This window comes from Oncorhynchus keta, unplaced genomic scaffold (assembly GCF_023373465.1).
Source record: "Oncorhynchus keta strain PuntledgeMale-10-30-2019 unplaced genomic scaffold, Oket_V2 Un_scaffold_5833_pilon_pilon, whole genome shotgun sequence".
NCBI lineage: Eukaryota > Metazoa > Chordata > Actinopteri > Salmoniformes > Salmonidae > Oncorhynchus > Oncorhynchus keta.
Genome location: NW_026290967.1, coordinates 147,054 through 155,959, shown reverse-complemented (window position 1 = coordinate 155,959; position 8,906 = coordinate 147,054).

The window sequence follows — 8,906 nt, the reverse complement described above, 5'->3', positions numbered from 1 at the left end:
GGTTCAGCCACTAAGACTCAATACAGGGAGCTCACTAGTCAATGATTCAGGGACTAAGACTCAGGGAGACGGAGCTCACAGGGAAGGGTAAGGACCACTAGGGAGACTCAAGGACCTACAGAGCTCACTAGTCAATGATCAGGGACTAAGACTCAATAGGGGAGCTCAGGGTCAATGATTCAGCCACTAAGACTCAATACAGGAGCTCACTAGTCAAGGATTCAGCCACTAAGACTCAATAAGGAGCTCAGGGAGTCAATGATTCAGGGACTAAGACTCAGGGAGGGGGTAAGGACCTCACAGGGTCAAGGATTCAGGGAGAGGGGAAGGACCTACAGGGAGAGGGTAAGGACCTCAGGGAGAGGGGAAGACCTCAGGGAGAGGGGAAGCTCACAGGGAAAGACTCAATACCGGGAGCTCACTAGTCAAGGACCTACAGGGAGAGGGTAAGGACCTACAGGGAGAGGGGAAGGACTCAGGGAGCCAATGGACAAAAGGGGAAGGACCTAGTCTATGGGAGAGGGTGGAAGGACCTACAGGAAGAGGTAAAAAGGGAAAGGACTCTCAGAAGTTTATCTGACCAATAAACACTGACTGGGTATAATATGGACATACAGCGGTCCAACATTCTATATGATACTGTTACCAAGGGAGAGGGTATCACAATACAGGAACAATGTTGTATGGACCAATCAAACTGAACCACATCTTCATTTCCTGTTTCATACAGGAACTACAACATTCCAGAAAGATGGCAAATGGCAGTAAGGAAGAGGGTAAGGACACGGACGTAGAGGGAGAGGGTAATGACCTACAGGGAGAAGTTAAGGACACGGACGTAGAGGGAGAGGGTAATGACCTACAGGGAGAAGTTAAGGACACGGACCTACAGGGAGAGGGTAAGGACCTACAGGGAGAGGGTAAGGACCTACAGGGAGAGGGTAAGGACCTACAGGGAGAGGGTAAGGACCTACAGGGAGAGGGTAAGGACCTACAGGGAGAGGGTAAGGACCTACAGGGAGAGGGGAAGGACCTACAGGGAGAGGGGAAGGACCTACAGGGAGAGGGTAAGGACCTACAGGGAGAGGGTAAGGACCTACAGGGAGAGGGTAAGGACCTACAGGGAGAGGGTAAGGACCTACAGGGAGAGGGTAAGGACCTACAGGGAGAGGGTAAGGACCTACAGGGAGAGGGTAAGGACCTACAGGGAGAGGGGGAGAGGGTAAGGACCTACAGGGAGAGGGGAAGGACCTACAGGGAGAGGGTAAGGACCTACAGGGAGAGGGTAAGGACCTACAGGGAGAGGGTAAGGACCTACAGGGAGAGGGTAAGGACCTACAGGGAGAGGGTAAGGACCTACAGGGAGAGGGTAAGGACCTACAGGAAGAGGGTAAGGACCTACAGGGAGAGGGTAAGGACCTACAGGAAGAGGGTAAGGACCTACAGGGAGAGGGTAAGGACCTACAGGGAGAGGGTAAGGACCTACAGGGAGAGGGTAAGGACCTACAGGGAGAGGGTAAGGACATACAGGGAGAGGGGAAGGACCTACAGGGAGAGGGTAAGGACCTACAGGGAGAGGGTAAGGACCTACAGGGAGAGGGTAAGGACCTACAGGGAGAGGGGAAGGACCTACAGGGAGAGGGTAAGGACCTACAGGGAGAGGGTAAGGACCTACAGGGAGAGGGGTAAGGACCTACAGGGAGAGGGGAAGGACCTACAGGGAGAGGGTAAGGACCTACAGGGAGAGGGTAAGGACCTACAGGGAGAGGGTAAGGACCTACAGGGAGAGGGTAAGGACCTACAGGGAGAGGGTAAGGACCTACAGGGAGAGGTTAAGGACCTACAGGGAGAGGGTAAGGACCTACAGGGAGAGGGTAAGGACATGGGTCTACATGTAGAGTTTGGATTGCCATTTCAGATCAACATTTCATCTGTGTTCCAAAGTCATTCAGTAGGTTGTAGAGAAACATCACAACTTTTCTACATCTAACACTGCTCATAACTGTGGTTCAGAGTTCCACCCCCTACCCTCTCCCCTCAGGAAGAGGGTCTGCCCTCTCCCCCTTGCTCCTCTCTGCCCTCTCCCCCTCGCTCCTCTCTGCCCTCTCCCCCTCGCTCCTCTCTGCCCTCTCCCCTTGCTCCTCTCTGCCCTCTCCCCCTCGCTCCCTCTGCCCTCTCCCCCCTCGCTCCTCTCTGCCCTCTCCCCTCGCCCTCTCTGCCCTCTCCCCCTTGAGGGTCTGCCCTCTCCCCTCGCTCCTCTCTGCCCTCTCCCCCTGCTCCTCTCTGCCCTCTCCCCTCGGGTCCTCTCTGCCCTCTCCCCCTCGCTCCTCTCTGGACCTCTCCCCTCGCTCCTCTCTGCAGCTCTGGCCGCTCTCCAACCCACTCCAGAGACCTACAGGCCGGGTGACCTCTCCCTCGCTCAGGACTTTTCCAGTGACAAGGGTACCTCTGATGTGTCCCACCTGGGAGACCTCTCTGCCCCTCCAGGGAGACCTCCAGCCTCCTCCAGCTCAAAGGACCTCCAGCTCAACCCTCCAGCCCAAACTCCCCCAAGGACCTCCAGGGAGAGGGGAAGGACCCCCTAACCCTCCAGCCCAAACTCCCCCAGGACCTTCAGCCCAGACTCCCCTCAACCTCTCAGCCCTCTCCCCCTCAGCCTAACCTCCAGCCCAACCTCCCCTAACCTCCAGGAAGAGGATCCCCTGGGCAGGGGACTGGCACCATGGACCTTCCAGGGAGAGGACAGACCTCAGAGCCCCCAGTCAGGCCCCAAAAGCCTGGGCCTCAGGAGCCCATTGGCCCTCCCTCCTCCAGCGGACCTCAGGACCCTGCTCCTCTCTGCCTCTCCCCCTCGACCTCAGCCACCCCCAGCCCCTCTCTGCCACCTCCCAGAGATACAGACTTCCCCCTGGGACCTACAGCCCTGCTCCCCTCACCTCAGGTTAAGACCTACAGGAAACTCTCTACCCTCTCCCCCCCCTCAGGGAGTGCCCTACCTCCTCGCTATAACCTACAGCCCCTCAGGGACCTATGGTGATAACTCTCCAGCCAGTGTCGGAAAGTGGACCATTACTGGGAGATGATATCACCCTGTAGTAGTAGTAGTAGTAGTGGTGGAGTGCCCTCCAATAGTAGTAGTAGTAGTAGTCTCCTCCTGCCCTCTCCCCCTGCCCTCTCTGCCCTCTCCTCCCTCGCTCCTCTCTGTCCTCTCCCCCTCGCTCCTCCTGCCCTCTCCCCCCTAAGGACTCTGCCCTCTCCCTGCCTCAGGGTCTCTGCCCATACAGGGGAGAGGTCTTCCCTATGGTCTCCCCCTCGTAGACCTAGTACCCTCTAAGTCGCTAGTACACTCTCTACCCTCTCCCCAGTCCTCTCTGCCCTCTCAGCAGCCAGTGTCCTCTCTGGTCTCATTCAGTAGGTACCCTCTCCCCCTAGCTCCTAGTCTGCCCTCAGTAGCAACACCAATCTAGTCTCACCCTAGTAGTCTCTGCCCCTAGTAGTAGTCCCCTCTCTGCCCTAGTCTGCCCTCTCTCCCCTAGCTCCTCTCTGCCCTCTCCCCTCGCTCCTCTCTGCCCTCTCCCCTAGCTCCTCTCTGCCCTCTCCCCTCGCTCCTCTCTAGTAGTCTCCCCCTCGCTCCTCTCTAGCCCTCTCCCCCTCGCTCCTCTCTGCCCTCTCTCCCTCCCCTAGAGCCCTCTAGTAGTAGTAGCTCCTCTCTGCCCTCTCCCCCTCGCTCCTCTCCCTCTCCCCCTCCCAGCGCTCCTAGTCTGCCCTCTCCCCTCGCAGTCTAGTAGTATCTCCCCCTGCGTAGTAGTCAGGTATAGAGCCCAGTAGTAGTAGTAGTAGTAGTCTTAGCTGTAGTAGTAGTAGTAGTATAATAGTAGTAATCTTAGTAGTAGCAGTGGTAGTAGTAGTAGTAGTATAGTACTAATAATAGTAGTCTTAGTAGTAGCAGTGGTAGTAGTAGTAGTAGTAGTAGTAGTAGTAGTAGTAGTAGTAGTAGTATAGTGGTATAGTAGTAGCAGTAGTAGTAGTATAGTAGTAGCAGTAGTAGTAGTAGTATAGTAGTAGTAGTAGTAGTAGTAGTAGTAGTCTAGTAGTGGTAGTAGTAGTACTATAGTAGTAGTACTAGTAGTCTTAGCAGTAGTAGTAGTATAGTAGAGTAGTAAAGTAGTAGTAGTAGTAGTAGTATTAGTAGTAGTAGTAGTAGTCTTAGTTGTAGCAGTAGCAGTAGTATTAGTAGTAGTAGTAGTAGTATTAACAGTAGTAGTAGTGTAGTAGTAGTGTAGTATTAGTAAGTATAGTAGTAGTAGTAGTAGTAGTAGTACAGAGTAGTAGTAGTAGTAGTAGTAGTGTAGTAGTAGTAACAGTAGTAGTAGTCAGTAGTAGTAGTAGTTGGTAGTAGTAGTAGTAGTGGTAGTAGTAGTAGTATCTGGTGGTCCCAAAATCTCACAGCCAGTAGTTTTAGTAGTAGTGGGCAGAGTTGTAGTAGTAGTAGTAAATACCCACGTTAGTAGAACTGTAGACCAGGGTAATGGTCGTAGTAGTAGTAGTAGTAGTAGTGGTAGTAAATGGCAGTAGTAGTAGTAGTAGTAGTAGTAGTAGTAGTAGTAGTAGTAGTAGTAGCAATAGTAGTAGTAGTAACAGTAGTAGTAGTAGTAGTATATAGTAGTGTCTCATTCTACAGACCAGCTTAATTATCCAAGAGTATGGGTTACAGTTAGTCCTCTACAGTGCAGTACATTCTACGATGGGTGGTCCTTGTCTCACCCTACAGACCAGGCGTTTTAGCAAGAGGGCAGTTGTTGCTCTACCAGCACTTCTCTAGAGAACTGTGTTGTTGTCTCCTCTACAGACCAGGCTAGTAAGAGTAGTAGTAGTCTCCTCTAGACCAGTGCTACCTCTAAGAGATGGGTGTGTAGTAGTCAGTAGTAGTGGGTGTGTTGTAGTAAGACCAGTGGTGTGTTGTAGTAGTGACCAGTATTAGTAAGAGATGGGTAGTAGTAGTAGTAGTAGTAAGAGATGGTAGTGTAGTTGTCTCCTCTACAGACCAGGCTACTTCTCTAAGAGATGGTAGTAGTAGACCAGGCTAGTAGTGGATGGTGTGTGGTGCTCCTCTACAGACCAGGCTGAGATGGTGGTGGTGGACCAGGCTGAGATGGGTGTGTTGTTGTCTCCTCTAGACCAGGCTAGTAAGAGAGGTGGTAGTAGTAGTGGTAGTTGTAGTAGTAGTCTCCTCTACAGACCAGTATAAGAGATAGTAGTAGTAGTAGTAGACCAGTAGTAGTAGATGGTGTAGTAGTAGTAGTACAGACCAGGCTAGTTCTCTAAGAGATGGGTGTGTGTTGTCTCCTTACAGACCAGGCTAGTTCTCTAAGAGAGTAGTAGTAGTACTGGTGAGATGGTGGTGGTGGTCTCCTCTACAGACCAGGCTACTTCTCTAAGAGATGGGTGTTGTTGTCTGACCAGGCTACTAGAGATGGGTGTGTTGTTGTAGACCAGGCTACTTCTCTAGAGATGGGTAGTGTTGTAGTAGTACAGACCAGGCTACTTCTCTAAGAGATGGTGTGTTGTTGTCTCCTCTAGTAGGCTAGTTCTCTAAGAGATGGGTGTGTTGTCTCCTCTACAGACCAGGCTACTTCTCTAAGAGGTGTAGGTGTGTTGTAGTCTTAGTAGACAGTGGTACTTCTAGTAGAGAGTGGTGTGGTAGTTGTCTCCCTCTACAGACCAGGCTAGTTCTCTAAGAGATAGGTAGTGTAGTTGTCTCCTCTAGTAGACCAGGCTACTTCTCTAAGAGATGGTAGTGTTTGTCTCCTCTAGTAGTGGGTGTTGTCTCCTCTAGTACCAGGCTAGTAGTAGTAGAGATGGGGTGTTGTCTCCTCTACAGACCAGGCTGGTTCTCTAAGAGATGGGTGTGGTGGTGTCTGGTGGTAGTAGTAGGCTACTATTCTAAGAGATGGGTGTGTTGTAGTCTACAGACCAGGCTACTTCTCTAAGAGGTGGGTGGTGTTGTTGTCTCCTCTACAGTGGCTGGTGGTGGTAAGAGATGGGTAGTGGTGGTGAGATGGGTGTGGTCTCCTACAGACCAGGCTAGTTCTCTAAGAGATGGGTGTGTAGTAGTGTCTCCTCTACAGACCAGGCTACTAGAGATGGGTGTAGTTGTCTCCTAGTAGACCAGGCTAGAGATGGGTGTGTAGTACTTCTCTAAGAGATGGGTGTACTTCTCTAAGTGGGTGTTGTTGTCTCCTCTACAGACCAGGCTACTTCTCTAAGAGGGTGGGCTAGTAGTAGTAGTCTCCTCTAGACCAGGCTAATGGTAAGAGATACTGTCTGGTGGTCCTTGTAAAGAGATCTCATTCTCCTACAGACCAGGCTCATTTTAAGAGATGGGTGTGTTGTTGTCTCCTCTAGACCAGGGCTACTTCTCTAAGATATGGGTGTGTTGTCTCCTCTACAGACCAGGCTACTTCTCTAAGAGATGGGTGTGTTGTCTGTCTCCTAGTCCATTGTGTGAGATGTCCCTAAGATGGCACCCTGTACTGTGTGTTGTTCCCTATGAGACCAGGACAAAAGAGATGGGTGTGCACTATCTAGGGAAGACCAGGCTGACTTTCTAAAGATGGGTGTGTTGTCTCTCATCTACAGACCAGGCTACTTCTCTAAGAGATGGGTGTGTTGTTGTCTCCTCTACAGACCAGGCTACTTCTCTAAGAGATGGGTGTGTTGTCTCCTCTACAGACCAGGCTACTTCTCTAAGAGATGGGTGTGTTGTTGTCTCCTCTACAGACCAGGCTACTTCTCTAAGAGATGGGTGTGTTGTCTCCTCTACAGACCAGGCTACTTCTCTAAGAGATGGGTGTGTTGTTGTCTCCTCTACAGACCAGGCTACTTCTCTAAGAGATGGGTGTGTTGTTGTCTCCTCTACAGACCAGGCTACTTCTCTAAGAGATGGGTGTGTTGTCTCCTCTACAGACCAGGCTACTTCTCTAAGAGATGGGTGTGTTGTTGTCTCCTCTACAGACCAGGCTACTTCTCTAAGAGATGGGTGTGTTGTTGTCTCCTCTACAGACCAGGCTACTTCTCTAAGAGATGGGTGTGTTGTCTCCTCTACAGACCAGGCTACTTCTCTAAGAGATGGGTGTGTTGTTGTCTCCTCTACAGACCAGGCTACTTCTCTAAGAGATGGGTGTGTTGTTGTCTCCTCTACAGACCAGGCTACTTCTCTAAGAGATGGGTGTGTTGTTGTCTCCTCTACAGACCAGGCTACTTCTCTAAGAGATGGGTGTGTTGTTGTCTCCTCTACAGACCAGGCTACTTCTCTAAGAGATGGGTGTGTTGTTGTCTCCTCTACAGACCAGACTACTTCTCTAAGAGATGGGTGTGTTGTTGTCTACTCTACAGACCAGGCTACTTCTCTAAGAGATGGGTGTGTTGTCTCCTTCCTACTCCAGACCTGTATGTAGCCACTCACCGATCAGACGACTCCACTGTCCTCCGGCGGTTCTCTGAAGGGGCCAGTCGGTGCCAGAGTCCAGCCCCACGGAGTGTCTCTGTGGACAGGCTGCTGGATCACCAGAGCCCCAGGCTTCAGCAGGCCTCCAGGATACAACATGGAGGATCTCCCCAGAGACAGAGCATGGAGCAGGGCTGTCTGGCTGCTCTAACTCCCCCTGGTTCGGTAGACTACACTGGGCAGACTGCCTGGTCCTGTCTCTACTCTCCCTCTGGTCCGGTAGACTACACTGGGCAGACTGCCGGGTCCTGTCTCTACTCTCCCTCTGGTCAGGTAGACTACACTGGGCAGACTGCCGGGTCCTGTCTCTACTCTCCCTCTGGTCAAGTAGACTACACTGGGCAGACTGCCGGGTCCTGTCTCTACTCCTGTCTCTACTCTCTCTCTGGTCAGGTAGACTACACTGGGCAGACTGCTGGGTCTGGTCTCTCAAATCAAATCAAATCAAATCAAATTTTATTTGTCACATACACATGGTTAGCAGATGTTAATGCGAGTGTAGCGAAATGCTTGTGCTTCTAGTTCCGACAATGCAGTGATAACCAACAAGTAATCTAACTAACAATTCCAAAACTACTGTCTTATACACAGTGTAAGGGGATAAGGAACATGTACATAAGGATATATGAATGAGTGATGGTACAGAGCAGCATACAGTAGATGGTATCGAGTACAGTATATACATATGAGATGAGTATGTAGACAAAGTAAACAAAGTGGCATAGTTAAAGTGGCTAGTGATACATGTATTACATAAGGATGCAGTCGATGATATAAAGTACAGTATATACGTATGCATATGAGATGAATAATGTAGGGTAAGTAACATTATATAAGGTAGCATTGTTTAAAGTGGCTAGTGATATATTTACATCATTTCCCATCAATTCCCATTATTAAAGTGGCTGGAGTTGAGTCAGTGTCAGTGTCAGTGTCAGTGTGTTGGCAGCAGCCACTCAATGTTAGTGGTGGCTGTTTAACAGTCTGATGGCCTTGAGATAGAAGCTGTTTTTCAGTCTCTCGGTCCCAGCTTTGATGCACCTGTACTGACCTCGCCTTCTGGATGATAGCGGGGTGAACAGGCAGTGGTTCGGGTGGTTGATGTCCTTGATGATCTTTATGGCCTTCCTGTAACATCGGGTGGTGTAGGTGTCCTGGAGGGCAGGTAGTTTGCCCCCGGTGATGCGTTGTGCAGACCTCACTACCCTCTGGAGAGCCTTACGGTTGAGGGCGGAGCAGTTGCCGTACCAGGCGGTCCGGTAAAACTCCTGGCCCTATTCCAGTGGTCTGGTAAAATTCCTGGCCCTATTCCAGTGGTCCGGTAAAACTCCTGGCCCTATACTAGTGGTCCGGTAAAACTCCTGGCCCTATTCCAGTGGTCCGGTAAAACTCCTGGCCC